Source organism: Canis lupus, chromosome 32, assembly GCF_011100685.1.
Source record: "Canis lupus familiaris isolate Mischka breed German Shepherd chromosome 32, alternate assembly UU_Cfam_GSD_1.0, whole genome shotgun sequence".
Classification (NCBI taxonomy): domain Eukaryota; kingdom Metazoa; phylum Chordata; class Mammalia; order Carnivora; family Canidae; genus Canis; species Canis lupus.
The window spans coordinates 8,395,549-8,413,762 of record NC_049253.1 but is presented as its reverse complement, the minus strand read 5'-3'; positions in this window follow the sequence as shown (position 1 = coordinate 8,413,762).

Sequence of the window (18,214 nt, the reverse complement as noted above, 5' to 3'; positions counted from 1 at the left end):
TTCTTCCCCAAACTGAAAACCACTGAGCTGTTTGTTCAGTTCTGGTTTTGATCCCCCTCCCCATCAATTCTCCTTATAGCATTTAACAGATACTCTTACAATACTTACTAGATCTTGTCACATCCTTGCTTAAAATTTTTCAAAACTGCTCCGTTGGACCTAAGCTAAAGTCCAAAACACTAATATGGCCCAGAATCTTGTCTCTTATCTAGCATCCACACACCTCCCAAGTCTCATGCTAAGCTACTCTCCCCTAACTCAACACTTTGAGGCCTTTTTTGGTACCCCAGTGTTACATGTCTTTCTCTGTATCTAGGAAACTCTTTCATCTATTTTTTACAATGCAACTTGTACCGCCCTTCAGCTGAAATGGTACATGCTCAACAAGGCTTTCTCTGATATCCCATCCTGCAGAGGTCATCCCATTCTCATGATACCACATACTTTTTATGACTTGTTATAGTCAATGTATAGTATATGTACTTGTATGATTAGTTGCTTACTTTATTTATCTCCTACTAAACTTCAATATCCATAAGGACAGGAAATGTGTTTCAGCCACCCCTTATTCTTAGTCTATTCTAGCTCATGAGAAATGCTTAATAAATATACAAAATAAGTGAAATGATCTGTCCAAGTCAGGCAGTTGTGAGCTTTCCAGAGCTATTGTAGAAGGTGTCCCCACGTTCTAATATTTTAGTGATTGTATGAAAGGTTAATTAGAAGATGATGAAAGGCAAAGGTGAAGAAGAGGAAGGAAAGAAGTTTATTACCTCAATATATGCAGACGGGCACACATAGACTCACACACTACCACTATAACCAACAGCAGCAACCTTAACTATAGCCATAACTCTGGGTGCTCTATCTAAAGAAAATCATCTCTCTGGGATTCATTTTCCTCATACTTCAAATAAGAATTGTATCACATTACACTCTAATATTTGAAGATTTCTAAGGCTATAGACTGACCAAGTACATGGCTCTTTTCCATTCAACACTGATTTTACCTCTATGACAGCCTTTTGTCTTAAATCTTAAAACATTTCCACTCTTCAGAACCACACTTTCAAGTGGAGATAACTATGAAGTACCATAACCATCAGCAGCAAACATTTCATGAATTTTTTAAGTGACATCAGAGATTTAAAAAGTATTATACACAAGCACGGGCCTGGGGAGAAATGATGCACATCCCCTGTGATTTGTGTGCTACTTGGCAGTTTGAGCCATGCCTTCCTCCTTGGAACTCTCCTCCCTTGGCCACCAAGTCTCTGCTGGTTCTTCTACTTATGCAACCACTACTCCTTACAATTACTTTATTCTAATTAATAAAGGCATAATGTTGCTTTTAGAAGTCATGAGTAGTATGTGGTGTGCATTATGTTCATAAATAACTATTAAGAAATTAGCTTCCTCAGAAACTAAGAATTTGGCTCATTCTTAAAATGTAGAAAGGTCACTGAAATTTTTGTGTAAATGTCGTATCACCTAATTTGAATCCTTAAATGGTGTATTATTTTTTGCAGACATGTGAAAAGTGAGTAGTCACATAATACTATGTCCATACCTAGAGATTTGGTATCTTTACTAACCTAACTATGCCATCACTAGACCTGTGAGTCAATTTTAGAGAGGGGTAAGAATCATTAAATTCAAATGTGAGAGAGGCAAGATGCAGAGTTTTGTGTAAAATTAAAAGTGGTCTAGTGAGATGCATGGGTGGCTCAGTTGGTTGAGCATCTGATTTTTTATTTCTGCTGGGGTAGTAATCTCAGAGTTGTGAGATCAAACCCCATGTTGGGATCCATATTCAATGTGGAATCTGCTTAAGATTCTCACCCCTCTCCTTCTGCCCCTCTACCCTGTGCTCACTCACACATGTGCGCTTTCTCTCAAATTATTGTTTTTAAGTGGTCCAGTGAGGGAAAAAATACAAGGTATAATATCATCTTCTGAGTTTCAATTTTTGTCAATCTCAGAAGACCTTGACTATCTAAAAAGAAATGTGCTCTTGTCTGAACATTGTCTGAAAGTATTATAAGGTATTGAGATTATGGCATCTCAATTAAAAATAGCTATTAATCTCCAATTAATTAATTAATTAATTAATTAATCTCCTTGGAATTTGCCTATTAATCTCCTTGGAATATGCCTCATGAAACCAGTTGATGGCATTTTCACTATCTTGTCCTAACATTTAGTAGCTGTGTGACTCTATTTCCTGAATATACATTAATAGAACATAGCATCATTGTTGCATGTGGAAATTTTTGTGACTCACAGATCAGTTTTCTTCCAAATGTTACTACGTGACTAGAATTTTGGAGGTTAGCTGGCTACATACTCTGAAGCTAGACTACCAAAATTCAAATTTTGGATTTATTTCTTATTGACCAAATAAACTCAGGCAAGTTTTTTAACCTTTCTAAGTATCCACATAGAGTTGCTATAGCTATTTAAAAACTGAATAAAGTACATCAGTTGAAAATATGGTTAAGTGTGTACTCAATAAAAGCTTTTATTATTATTCCCTTTTGAAAATATGTATATATTATATATTTATAATATATACAATATCTCTTTATATACAATCTATCTTTATAATATATACAATATCTGTATCTCTTACAATTTTCAGAAACTTTAGTAAAATATGCTACGGCATGACCCTCCCACTCTATAATTTTGGAAGTTCACATGTATAAGGATTGAAGTTGAAATTAGCTGATGTTTCAGATGGACACACTGAAATTTCTTGAACTAAATAACTAGTACATCAGCACTGGCACTTAACATTTCAGGAACATATCCTTTTAAAATCTCTTTTACTTATTAGGTATTTTCATTATTTAGTTTTGGTAATAGAAGTTAGATAATACCATCATAATGAATTAGGAGTAAATATTGGCTATTCTTTTTTCCTATCTCATTATAAGGCTAGATATTATATCATACCCTCTTGATTTATGCTGCAGGAATCCAAGAGATCTCTGCCATTTAAGAAAACATTTGAGCAACTTCTAAATAGAAGCAATTATCTTCACAAATATAGGACACTTGAATCACAAGCTAAAGTTGTCGCTCTTAGTACTTGAGAGGTAAATATTAAGTTAGTTCATTTCATAACATATATTTTGTATCCAAAGAAGGTATAATGATGATAGTAATAGGTAATAATTTCTCAGGCATTCAGTATATATTAGGCACTGTTTTCATATAATGCTCTCGTCAGCACTGTGAGGAAATACAATTATCCCCATTATTCATTGACAGGTAATTAGCCCAATATGGCCAGCTAGTGAATGAAGGAGCAAAATTAAACCCAGATTGTAACACCCTTATGCATTAAAAGTTAATTTACATATGTCAAAGAGTAAGTAATTATTGCATCTGTGATAATACACTATTCTATAGCCTCATGATTAGTAGGTCACATATACTACTGGGGTTGGAGATGAAAAAGAAGCCCCAAAGCGAAACCAGCCCTAAGTGAGCCATATAAAACTGAATAGTAACTCCTGAATCATCATGGTTTTCTCTTTTACTTCTTGTATTCTTTTTTGAATAATCTCCTCTCTTAATACTGCCCTGTGACTAAAAGGAATCTGTGCTGCCTTCCCCTTGAAAAGGGTCCATTCCACATTTCTCTCTCCCTCATTCTCCACCACTGCTCTGTTTTCATAGAATTTGGAAGCTTAGGTAAACTTTACCCCAGAATTTAGTTTAGTTTTCTTTCCTTCACTTGTTGCTTTTTCTCCCTCAGATTCATTTTACCTCGTCCTTCTTGAACCCAATCAAAACTAATGGCACTAATCCCTTTAATTAGAGAGGTTGGGGTAATGTGACAAGCCTGCATTTTGTCTAGATATTGAGCTAAAGTTACAAGAGGGATCTTGTGACTCACAGGTGGTCTAGTAAATTTCACCTGGAAAGTTGGTATCAAAACCCAGTCAGAAGTTAAGAAATCTTTGATTTGCTCTGCACTCACATCCCCTGGAGATCATTTTGGAAGTGGTTGAACAGGACAGAATGTGGGCAGGCTTGGGCTATTTGCTCTCTGCCTCTCCTTTTCACCATGTAGTCATCATAAATGGCAATCATGCCTATATAAAATATTTTGTGGAATAGCTTAATATATGATCCAGTTTTGATATTTTCTCACCACAGTTATAGATTGAAGTAGCAGAACGACACAATTTGTTTAATTGCTTAAAAGTTTTAAGACAAATATTTTTAATTACTCTATGTCCCTGTATGCCATAGTTATTTTCAGGTTTGTTTGTGTTTTTTTTTTTCTGCTCTAGAATGCAAAGTCTACAAAGACAACTTTTACGCTCAATCATATTCTGATAGAGAGCAATTGGGTGTTTGAAAATGTACATATTTTTCATTAAGTTTATAATGTGACAGTAAAGCAAAGATATATACATTACTTAAAATGTTAAATGGCACAATTATTAGCTATTAATAAAAAAATGTTTATATTAGTACACAATGAGCAATCGAACTCATGCTGAGAACTTAGTCTGCCACAGAAGACACTGCTCTGAAGACTTATAGATGTGACTTGGTCTTGGCTGGGGATGAACAGGAAGATTTAATGGCAGTCAGTGAGAAATAAAAGCATGCTAATTAGGAACATAGGCATAATCATCCGTTGTTAATACCAGACTAATTAAAGTCAATTGTTCATAATTTGGTTTACTATATAAACATTCAAATTCTAACATGCCTCGGGACCTTTGTAGTTATTCTCTCTGACACCAGTTCTCTTACTTCATATTTTCCCAGGTTGGTTCCTTCTCAGTCTTCATGTCCCAGGTTATCATTTTATTCCTTCCAGCTGTCACTCTGTATCACATGAATGTATTTTTTCACAGCATACATGAATGTCTAAAATGACATTTGTTTTCTTTTTTTGTCTTTTACTACTACTGGGAGTTTTCATTTCCTGCTGTATCCCCAGTGTCTTAACCATTTAGTAAATACAGATGATCTCCAACTTACAATTGTTTGACTTATTTTTTTTTTTTTGACTTCACGATAGTGTAAAAGCAATATGCGTTCTGTGGAAACTGTACTTCAAATTTTGAAATTTGAGCTATTCCCAGGCCAGGGACACAAGTTTTAATACTCTCCTGTGATGCTGGGCAGTGACAGTAAGCCACAGCTTCCAGTCAGCCACAGAATCACAAGAGTAAACAATTGATACACTCAACCATTCTGCACCCATACAACCATTCAGTTTTCCCCTTTCAGTAGAACGTTCAAAAAATTACATGAGACAGTAAACATTTTATTATGGACCAGGCTTTATGTTCGATGATTTTGCCCAAGTGTAGGTTAATGTAGGTGTTCTGAGCAATTTAATGTAGGCTAGGCTAAACCCTGAGGTTCTACAGGTTAGACGCAATAAGCGCATTTTTGACTTACAGTACTTTCAATCTATGATGGGCTTATCAAAATGAGTCATAATGACTGTTACAGTATAGCCTGTGTTGAAAAGGAAGAAGTGTTCAAAAGGTAGAGGAGGTAGGAAGTGAGGAATGCTTGCAGAACTAGCACACTGTTTGACTCACAGAAAATATTCACAGACTCAATCTAACTGATAAATATTTATTGAATTGAGATGAATTAAAGAAGTTTCAGATGATTCTGGATAGAACAGAGAGCTCTAGTAAAGGAATAATGCAGGAATCAATTCACAGGGATCTTAAATGTTAAAGAAGTTTGTGATAAACTAATGATAATGGGGAATAATAGAAGTCTTTTGATCACTAGAGAGTGAAGGCAAAAGTAGTTTTAGGAGTAAAAGAATGTTGGAAATTTGAGTCACATAGTATGGTCCACCTTAGACTAAGAAAAGAAGAGAAAGAACAATCACAGCAGGAAGGGACCTATTGCAATAACCAAACATATCATGATAGCTTCCTGCTCTAGAATGCTATGAAGGAATCAGTACCTGAGGAAGAATGGGCAGGACTTTTTATCTAGTTCACTATGGGAAATAGAGAAGACCAAGAAATGGCAGGGAGTTGGAGCTTGAATGAAAGGGAAACTGAACTTGTAGAAATACAGAATATAAAATAAACAAGGTTTTGAGAGAAAATAATAATAGGAAGGTAGAACTGACTACCAGGCAAGTAGAAATGCATAACTGGATCAATGAGGTTTGAAGTTAGAGTGGGAGACATAGACTAGTATTTTCCAAAGTATGTTCCAGGGGATGTTATTAGGTATTGAATAAGATATACAAAGAAAGGAAAAAATAGTCATAGTAAAATATGTATTAATTTGGGAAGCATTGAGTCAAAAATTTCCTCACTGCAGAATATCTGTGTCTTTAATATCCCATGTGCCTTACAAATTTCAATACGGTGGCTTTACATCTATAAAGTTTTCCAAATTTGTTCAAGCACCATTTATTTATTATGAAATATCTACCAGGACTCCTAATCCACAGAAAAATAAAAATGAGGAGGACATAAATCATTGTTTAGTTTGCTGAGGCTGCCATAACAAAATACCACAGACTGGGTGGCTTACACAGAAGTTTATATTCTCACAGTTCTTAAGGCTGGAAGTTCAAGAACAATGCATCGATGCAATGTGTTTGTTCTCTTCTGAGGCCTCTTTCTTTGGCTTGCTAATATGGCTTGCAGACAGACCTTGAAGACAGCCGCCTTTTCTCTTTGCCCTCAGGTGGTCTCTCCTCTATGCCTGTGTATCCCCTGTGTCATTCCGTGGGTCCAAATTTCCTCTTTTTTTATGGACACCAGTCAGATCAGATTAGGGCTACCCTAAAGACCACATGTTAACTTCATCACCTCTTTGAAGGCCCTATCTCCAAATTCAGTCACATTCTGAGGAACCAGAGCTTAGGGCTTCAAATGGTGAATTTGGCAGGACACAAAGTACCCAATAACAATCACCAATACAATAAGCATAAGTGGAAATCTCCAAAATAGAAAGATTAAAGCCATAAGAAACGGAGTTTACAGACTGACATGGGGAAAGATCATGGAAGAGCTATAGAAAGGGCAGAAGGGTAGGACAGCCATGATATTAAGTATCAGAGTGATGAAGTTTCCCTAGAAATGCCAATGTATCCAAAAGTTTAGAGAGCAAAGAGAAAGAGAATTTAGAAGAGGTAACTTAATTAGGCAATTCAGGAGCATCTGTGACCTTGGGGATCCAGGTGAAGTAGTTTGAGATACAAGAGATTAAGAACTGATAATACGGGATGCCTGGGTGGCTCAGGGGTTGAGAGCCTGCCTTAGGCTTAGGGCATGATCATAGGGTCTCGGGATCGAGTTCCGCGTTGGGCTCCCTGCAAGGAGCCTGCTTCTCCTTCTGCCTATGTCTCTGCCTCATTCTCTCTGTGTCGCTCATGAATAAATTTTAAAAATCTTTTTTTCAAAAACCTGATAATATGTTTAATTGTGAGAAACTAAATGCAATATTTGAGAAATGTGGCATTAAAAGAAAGGAAATAACCTATAGAATGAAGTTATCAATTTTAGAACAAATCATATGAAATTGCCATTTTTGTAGGTCAAAAGAAAGTCAATTATCAGCAATTTCATATGATCCATGCTAAAAATGATCCCTTTATTTTTAAGGAAGATCTGACACGGATAAGACAAGAATAAGAAATATTGCAAAAAGTAATACTGAAGAAGCTAAGAGTAAATAAGTGAAAAGTTTGAGAATAAACTGGGAAAATATTGCAGAAAACAAATACTAAAGAAGGACCTATTAGAAAGAGAATATTTTTTAAATAAGAAGAAAGTTTGAGGGGCACCTGGGTGACTCAGTTGGTTAAACATCTGCCTTGGCCCAGGTCATGATCCTGGGGTCCTGCAATGGAGCCCAGGGTCCAGCTCCCTACTCAGCAGGGAGTCTGCTTCTCCTTTTCCCTTTGCCCTGCCACTGCCAATTCTCTCGTGCTCTCCCTCTCTCTCTCTCTCAAATAGATAAATAAAATCTTTAAAAAAAGAAGAAGAAAGTTTGAAAACTGTAATGGAGAAAGTATGAGTAGATGGGCTCAATTTTTGAACTGCCAATAGAAAATTTAAAATTGGAGTCTTTACATCTACACATTTCATAAGTGTCTGACAAATTTCTGTTAATGTTTCTTTAGTTAGACTAATTATTATCTACTATTTTATTATTTTAAGAGGTATTTTTATGTCATTATTTAGTAGAATGACTCATAGCTTAAAAAAATTAAAGGTATAAGATTTCAAGTCTAACACTTTTTCTTACAAAGACAGTTATGTTACAATAATAGAAATACAAGGCACTGTTCAACAACTCACATAAGGCAGAGCTTATGCAATTAGCCAATGAACTTTTTCCAATCTGCATTTCTCCGCAGGATTCCACAAGTTCTTACAGTAACTGTGAACTCAACTAGTATAGAGAAAAAGATCTGAAAAAATTCTGCTCCACAAGATATAATAGAGAGACAATAATTGGGTTGCTATCTAAACTCTCTGTTATCAGTCACTAAATATGTATGAAATTCTAGGGGCACAGCAAGTAAATAGTACCTGCACAAAATTTGAAGTGAAAAGTCACAGATTCTTACCATGTTCTCCCCAAGATGTCAAGGGAACACTCATATTTGTAATGCATTTTCACTACTTTTTTTCCCCAACCTGGCTGAGAAATACAAAGCATGGTCACTGGAATAAAAATAGTATGTTGTGAAGCATAAATTTAATTGAACAGTTTTGGAAGGAGAATAATATTTTAAGTTAAAAGAAACAAAATATATTATTGACTATAATACAAATAGTATATAAACTTTAATGATAAAAACTAAAATATTTATATGCAGCCAACCGCATCTGGTTCTGCCTCCAGAACCCACCTTTATAGAGAATAGGACAAATTTTTCACATATTTGTTCACCTCAGTCACTGGGCTTGCTTTCTTGGAACAATTTGAGGACTGACAAGTGAAAAAAAAAAAAAGAAAGAAAAGGGTTATAGCCTATCTAAACACTCAACATACTGTCAAGGAGTGATGTTAGCACTAAATGAAAGACTGTTCTTCATGTACAAGACAAGTATGTCATTTAAAAAGTTGTTCATATGAACAGATTACTAACTTTGATTTACCTTTCACAAAACTTCTATAGCCAGACATGCATGGACATGGGTTTTACAGAATGAGTAGTTTGCAGAATGAACTTCTCAACCAGATACACAGTTAATCAAATACAGTTATCCAGAAAAAGAATTTTAAATTATAGTACTTGAGGGGTGCCTGGGTGGCTCAGTCAGCTAAGCAGCAGCCTTCAGCTCAGGTCATGATCCTGGGGTCCTGGGATCAAGCCCCACATCAAATGTTCCCTGCTGGGAGGGAGTCTGCTTCTCCCTCTTCGTCTGCACCTTAGCCCTGCTCGTGTTTCCTCTCTATTTCTCAAATAAATAAATAAAATCTTTAAAAAATTATAGTACTTAAGATTAGAAAGTTATACTCAGTTAAAAGTAGAGAAAAGGCAAAGTAATCATCTGGATAACCCAGTCTAAAGTTTATGTAGTAGAACCAATACTTTAAACTTGTCAGTAAAAAATAACAAAGTTTTTGTTCTCTAATCTCCCCTCTTAAGAAATGTTTTGTCCTTTTACATTTCCATGGTGACTTTCCTCCAAGATAATAATATCCTAAATGGAAAATTTTTTTAATATTTTTCAAAAAGATCCTGCAAGTAGAAAGTTACCAAGAACCACCTCTATTTTATAGATCGGGAAATTATACTCATGTGATTAAAATTAAAATTAGATTTCTCTTTCCCAATCAAATTAAGGAAATATTTATTAAGCTTTACATCAAGTTTTCACCAACATGTTGGTTATCATAAATTAAAGTTTACATGTATATTCTAAATGATAAGTTACATGCAGAAATTAGAAATTGAACTATGTTCTCCTGATGAATATATTTTGGAAAGAATATATATTAGAGACTTCTGATTAAATGGGAGATAGAATATATGTGTCCAGCAGTGATGAGTTAGATGCTCAACAAACTCATTTTCCTTTCTTCACAGGGACTCGGCCAGTCTACATTTCTGGGCCTCTTTTAAATTTGGTCATAGCCATGTGTGTGCACATGTTACATGTAACTCCTTGGTTTGCAGTCACCTTTACCCTAGATATAAGAAAGAACTGGGGTTCTTTTTCCCTGATATTCAGAGGACCCAGTAGGCTGCCAAGACCTTGGTGGGTGGTGAAGCAATAAATTGAAAGAAGGCTGGATCCCCAAATGACCATGTAGTGAAAAGTACCCCAATGCATTCGACCACCACCCCAATTAGACTGTGATGAATTTACCTAGGTGAGAAAGGTAGGAATGAATTGTGTTCTAAGCCTATGAAAGAGTTTGTTTATTATTATATTCAGACCACTCCACAGAGCCAGGTATTTACCTGCCACTGCCTCTCTAAAATATATTGAGATAATAGTAAATGAAAAAGAAAAGACACAAACCAAAAGGACGAAGAAAACAAGAAAGGCAGATAAATGCTCAATTCATTATTTTGAAGCTAGAAAGTGGAGCAAGGAGAGGTAACTTACATGACAGTCTGTAAGAGGTAACTTACAGACAGAGCTGAAACTTAAATGGATGAGAATAATAAAGAGAAGTTGAGTCAATCTGCCCCAAACTCATAAAGGGCTTAGTTCTTGCTGGAACTAGATAACATAAAATGACAGGGTTAGACTGGGGTTCAGAAGATGCAGTTGGTTGAAAGTCTTAATTAGGAAGGGTTAGATCACTGATCTTTGTCTCCCATCATTTTAATGTTTCCTCCAAATCTTGTGAAATACCATAACTTTGCTTGATTAAAAAAAAAAAAAATGAACTAGAGACAGGGACAGCGGAAGAGGGAAGTTAGATGCTAGAATAAAAACAATAGGACTAAATAAAATCTGCACATAAGTAATGAGGCCTCCCAGCCACTTTACTCCATGCTGTTTCCAGAACACTGAGGCTTAGGTGTATACTTCTAATACAGAAGAGTGGTGTTTTCTTCATTAGAGAAACTGAATGAGAAAAGGCCTACATAGATATTAATATTTGTCATCTTCCTGCAAAAATGCTAGAAACTTCCTCTAGAATGCCTCTAGAATTAACTATTCCACTACTGCTACCATCACCACATACATGCACAAATTATTTTCATGATCTTTTTAGGTCACCTTCTTGAAGGTAAAGGATTACCGGGGTTCTGAGGAAATTCTTCAGTCAGAGAGTCAGAGAGATCCAAATAAATGAAAAAGAAAGTAATTTAGATGAAATAGATAATTCAGGTAGCATACAAAAATTAATCATCACTATTAAGACCATCAGATAAAAAAGAAAAAATACTGAATCTATGATCCAGAAATAGAATGCTATGAACAAAATTAATCAGAGAACAAAAATGAGCTCCTATATATTAAAAATAGAATTTTAAAAATTATAAGATAAAGCTGAGAAAATCTAGAAAGTTAAACAAAATAACAAAAAGATGGATAACTAAAGGGAAAACGTATAATTAGACCAAGATTAAAAAGCATTATACAACCCATATAAGTTTCAGGAATTAAAGAAAATCAAAATGCAAAAATTACAAAAGAAAATGAAAAGAAAGAAAGAAAAGAAAAAGAAAAAGAAAAACTGAAAATCATTGGTTTCCAGATTAGACATTCCCATTGAATGGCTTCAAATTCCAAAGAAACAAAAAAAGGATTTTTAAACCTAGAATTCTATAATGATTGTGTTGGTTAGCATATCAGTCCATAATCTCAGTTGAACCCAGTCTAATGCTAGCTCTGAGTGAGAAAACTCCAAATGATTCCAGCTCAGCCATTTGACTGTTTCCCAGCCCTTTAACCCTTTCCAGCTGAAGTCCTAGACACTGTAGATCAAAGACAGGCCATTCTCACTGTGCTTGTCTAAATTCCTGACCCATACAATTTGTGAGCATAATAAAATAATTGTTACATTATGCCACTAAAGTTCAGGGTAATATGTTACAGAGGAATACATAACTAGAATATCAGCTAGACCATCAACTGAATGCTGACATTTTCAGACATGCAAAGATTCAGAATACCTACCTCCCAAAAATCATTTCTTAGGAAAGTACTAGAGAGTATACTTTAGCAACATGATGGATCAACCAAAAAAAGAGAGAACTTATGGAGAATTTGAGCACTTTGATTAATTGTTACTAGGCAGATATGTGACAGATCCATTGGAGCCTCTGGAAAGAACTGGTGGTAAGCATATATGAAACTAAATAAGTTAAATAAACAAGATAATTCTTAGCCTCAAGGGTAATAAAAATGTTAGAGAAAGGTGGAAAATATAAAAAGGGCTAAGTCCTCAACTATTAAAATGTAAAATAAATAGTTAATGTCTAAAATTGATTTAACGGCTAATGGATAATATTATATAGACAATTGGATATAAAAGCAAGAAGAAACAGATTTGAGAATTAAAATATTTGGTTATAGGAGAAGAAGAGTATAGAAGGTATGGAGCAAGAGATTGTTCTATTTGTAATAAAATCTTCTAGTACTCTTTTTAGTTCTATTTGGATAAGGATAACAGTCATATTCCAAAAGTATAGAATATGCATAGAAACCCTCATCAAGCCAAATGAGTAAGTAAATTTGGTGTGGTAAACAAGAGTTATTACATGATCCAAGTTATTGCTTTCTGTCTTGTCCACTTACTGCGTTGGGTAAATCACTTACCTAGCCTTCTTTAGCCTCAGATTCCATGAGGTAAAAATGAGAATGATACATTCCTTATAGTGTTGTTGTCAGAAATGTTTATATATATATATATATATATATATATATATTTAGTGGAGTAAAATTTAAGGATCTAATTGGCTTGACTTAATGATTCATGAGTTAAGCAGCATCTCATCTGGCAGATAGAAAGAAACTCCAAGGAGCTAAATAAAATGAAAGACTTTAATATGTAGAAGGGAACAGAAACAAGGAAGTTATACTAGGCAAACAGTAGGTTGTTTGCAGCAAGGTCACGCCCCTATGGGTAATGACAGGAGTCCATCAGAGCATATCGCTAGGGCTGACCAGATTCCTGATTGACTGGTTTAAGATTCCATTTCTGGGAGAGGCCAAAACTGTAATTAAGTTCAGTCTCAGTTTAGTGACATGGGGCATAACATAGGTGACTCCATTTTGAGCCTGTCATCTTGTTTTTTAATGGAAATAAATGATACAATACAATGATAATGTAACAAAAATACATCAGAATTTTAGTATGTGTGAACTCATTTTCTTCCTTTGTTGTTTGCAGTTATCTGAGTAAATACATAAATATCTTATCCTCTTTAAGAATGTTCATCAAAATCAACTGATAAGTACAATATAAGTACCTGAAATCCACAGGCCAAAGCTAAAATGGATGCAACTCAGCAATCTGGTATTACATTCATCCAGTTAAGGTGAAAGTCCATAGAACTTTATAGTACTAAATATAAATGTATTGCATGGAATGGTGGGAATGAAATGATTTTGGTTTTTGGTCGCAAAACTTCCACTGAACAAGTGGTCCAATTTACCTAATTTTCTCAGGATTCAGATGTTCTCTCCATATTGAATGAGAGAGGAAAAAATGGTTCTGGTTACCTGGTTGGAGATGCAAAAATGAATTATTATTTCCGTAAAATGCATTGGCTTCTTGGAAGAGATTGTTGCAACACAAACAATTTTTTTTTAATTTAATGGAAGACTCTGTTAAATGCACTATATACAAAGTCCAACCCAGCACTTCCTTTCGAGAGGAGCCTTTCACCTTTCCTTTTGCTAGCATTAATGCTATCTTGGATTAAAGAAGCACTAAAGAAATGACTTTTTCTTCTTGGCCAAATATACTAGTTTTATTGTTGACTGGAGTGCACAACAATTTAGTTTATTACAGTCCTTCCTTCTCTAAGAAACTGTACCTGGATAGCTACTGTGCAACAACACAACAATTAGATCCAAGGCATCCCTCAACTTCTTAAAATTAAAAGTACACAGGAATCACCTGGGGATCTTGTCGCCAGCAGATTCTGGTTACATAGGCCTGAGATGTAGCCCCAGAGTCTGCACATTTCACCAGCTTCTAGGACATATTAGCTTGGTTGGGCCTCAAACCACATTTTGAGTAGCAAGGATTAAAACAATTCCACAATGTGAATGTGATGTGGGCCATGTAAATAAATATAACTCATTATGCTAAACATTCACCACTTTTAAATGTCTATGCTAAGAATCACAACCATGGTCCCCGTCATTTGAAGAAAACTAGTGCCTTCTGGACTGAAACAACAAGCGGAGACTGAATTGAGATTGAAAATGCATCATCTGCTCAGGTTATTCAATGCCTTGCTGAGGTCATTCAAGCATTTTTCATCCTCCATTACCTTCATCAGTCCTGTTGGGTTAGTGCTCAGTGTTGATCTGTATCTTAGTCAAGACAATTGTTGCTGATTAACTATAATTACTGGTAAGGGGGCCAGCTTTCTTTCAGAGACTAATGCCCTCAGCTCATCCCTTCATTGTTCTGCCATGAAAGGTCCCAATCTGCTAGTCATTTACTTACTTATTCTTTAAAACAACAAGTTGCTTCATGTGTGGGCCTTTAAATACTGTCCACTAGTCCCAAATACCTTGAATATACCTTTTACTTTACCTTTTCTTTTTCTCCCTCTCCCTCCTCTCTCTCTCTCTCTTTTTAATTTTAGAGCAGGAGAATGACGAGTCATAACAAAAAAAAGTAGGTACTGTTTACATACAATTCTAGAAGCAACAAAACAAAAATCCAAATGTATATTAAAACACTATTTAATATTTGGAAAGATTGCAAATTTTTGCACATTAATGATGGTAAACATAATTAAATTAAAACAATTTGCTAATTTCACTAACTCAGTGACCTATAGATATGCTTTACTTTTTAATTTTTAAGTTTGCTTAAATAATAAATGTAATGTACAAACCCCTATACATACAATGTATTTTGTTGTTTTTGTAAGAAATTTTAAATAATAAGCCAACAACATTGTATCTAAAATGCTCTAGCTTTAATCATTTTCTAACCTTATCTTTTATTGAAACACTAGGCATGGATATTTGTCATTTGCAGTAGAAATCCAGCTAATGTTTATTTTTTTGACAGTGGTCCTTTTTGGGAAAGTAGTGTGGCAACTCTTTCATGAAAATATCACATTTCTAGCAATTGTAGTGGAATCCAGTATAAAACAGAGTAATCTTGGAAGAAATCCAATAAGATCTATCTATAATATAGTAAAAAGTGCATCTCATCTGGCACTTTTTACTATAACTAGGTATTTTCATAGTTCCTAAAACAAGCGAAATACAGATATGATTATACAATACTAGCAACATAAGAACCAGAGACTGGCATTTGAGATGACTGTACCACTAAACAGTCATCAATATTTTCATTTATGAAATAAATCCATTAATAAAATCCCTATCTGGGACACCTGGGTGGTTAGTGGTTGAGCTCCTGCCTTTGGCTCAGGGAGTGATCCTGGAGTCCCAAGATGGAATCCCGCATCAGGCTCCCTGCATGGAGCCTGCTTTTCTCTCTGCCTATGTCTCTGCCTCTCTCTCTTTGTGTCTCATATGAATAAGTAAATAAAATTTAAAATAAAATAAAATAAAAAAATTAAATTAAATTAAATTAAATTAAATTAAATTAAATTAAAATAAAAGCCTTATCTACCTCAAACAGTTGTAAGGATTAAGTAAAAATATATGTGATAACATTTGGCAGTTTGATGGTATATTGTATGAGTCAGGCAATTGAAGTTAGTTCAGTTTAAATCATCTCCTAAAAAATTCTGGTTTGGTTAAAACTGGAATAAAATGCTTTGGTTTTCATAGGTCCTCAAAACTCTATGTTACTTCCACGTTGAGAGTAAGACTATTTTCTTAGCATAAGAAAATTTATGCTATTTAATAGCTGACACTAGCAAACCCATCTAATCTTATTCTCAGTACACATAGTATTTTTCTGGTTCCATGCAAACAGATGATGAACAAGTTGGGTGAAAATCAATTGTCTGAAGTCACGAACTTAGTGAAATGAAATGAACTTTACAAATGAATATTTAAACTTACAATTATTTATTATTTGTAACATTTTGTCCTGTGGTATAATCTAACAATGCTTTTTTGTTTGTTTGTTTGTTTGTATTGTTTTGCTTGCTGTCTCAGGCTTTAATACTTTTGATCCACAAGTTTCACTATATACGTTTTAACCCATTATTTAAAAATCCTCCCCTACCCCTCAGGTTTTAGAAACCAAAGTTTTAGCATTTGGTTTCATTTTTTTCTGAGGCTTAATTATTTAATTCATATAAGCATACATTATTTTTCCTAAAACTACCAGGGAATATTACATATAAAGAACTGAATTCTCACCATTTCCTTCCATGACATACTTATTACATTTCTAAACTACCAATATATCACCTTTTCTTACTGGCATGCCTATCTCTTCCACCATCCATGTAACATAACATATGAGTAAATATTGTTTCTATTAGTATGTGTGTTAGCAAATATTGTAAGTAACTCACATAAAGGTTTGTACAAAGTATTTACCAATATAAGGCATTAGGAACCAGTCAAATTACATAATTTTGTCATTTGTATTTATTATGCTCTGAAGTCTCCTTGGTAAAATAGAAATAATTCTGGCTTAGCAGTTAGATGACCTGATTTGAAGTCTAAATGCTACAGCTAAGTAAGTGTGAGGACCTTGTCCTCTCTGGGCTCAGTTTACTAATCTATAAAACTGTCTTTCCTAACATTACCAAGAATTTACATGGGCTAGGGTCATGTGTTTTAAATCTCTTTACATCATGCCTAGAATCTAGCAGAACCCCAAGGAACATTTACTGAAAGTATAAATGAAAAATTCTTGAGAACTAGTGATGTATGTCTATTTCCAGTAGTGTTGGGGAGAGATTGCAAGAGGTTGAGCTGATAGAGGAGATAGACATCCGTAACAATAATAGCAGATAATTCAAATAATAGAATATATACAAAGCCACATGAAATATGGCATGATGTGTCCTTAAATAATGTGGATATACATGGTTAGTTGAAATGTCTGATCTGAAAGAGGTAAGCTGTCTTCAGATTTTGAAAGACTTTGAATAACACTCTACAGTGATTGGGATTCATCCTATGCATTTGTGGGAAGTCAGTATTAGAATTCAGGCAGGAGAACAACATGAACAAATATAAGCTTTGTGGGGATTTCTGCATTGGAGAGAATACAGGAGAAAACAGACTCTAAAAGAGGGAAAGAAAGAAAAAATTTTAGAGGTTTACTCTAGGAGAGTATTATTTCATTTAATAATTACTGAATTACATTTAATTATTATAATTATATAAGGAAATAATTATATATTTTTTTATTTGAAAAGGCATCATAACCATTAAGAAGCAGAACTGGGCATTGAACAGTCAGTTATCTCAAAGGTCAGCATTCTCCCACACAGCTTATCACCCCCCTCAGGCCAGGGAGACCATCTAGGAGGTATTTGCATTAATCTCTAGATCAAATAAAATAAAGTAGTTGAATTGAAGCAGTGGCCATGGAAATACATAGCGAAAAGAGATTCAGAAAGCATATAGGAAGTAAGTCGACTGAATTTGGTGACTGGTTCAATATAGGCGCTAGAGAAAGGAGAAATTGAGGGTGTTTTTTTCTCAAATTTGGGATTAGTTGAAAATGCCCCCAAAAAGGATATAGTTTAAATTCTGAATAATAATACTAATTAGAGAAAGAAAGAACCTTTTTTTCCCATACATGCATATATAAAACACTATAATAGTTGGTTTTTTTTCTAAATTGCTATTAACCCAATAAAGTAATAAGATTGGTTCTTCCATAATTGATTTGTGGCATACATCAGAGCAAGTTCAAATATTCATTGTATGTTTTTAATGATTATATAATAATTGCTATGGACTGACTGTGTTTCCCCAAAATTTGTTGAAGTCCTAATCCTTAATGTGACTGTATTTGGAGATGGGGCCTGAGGAAGTGATTAAGGTTAAGTGAGACCAGAGGCTGGAGCACTGATCCAATAGAGCTAGTGCCCTTATAAAAAGAGGAAGGGAGGGACACCTGGCTGGTTCAGTGGTTG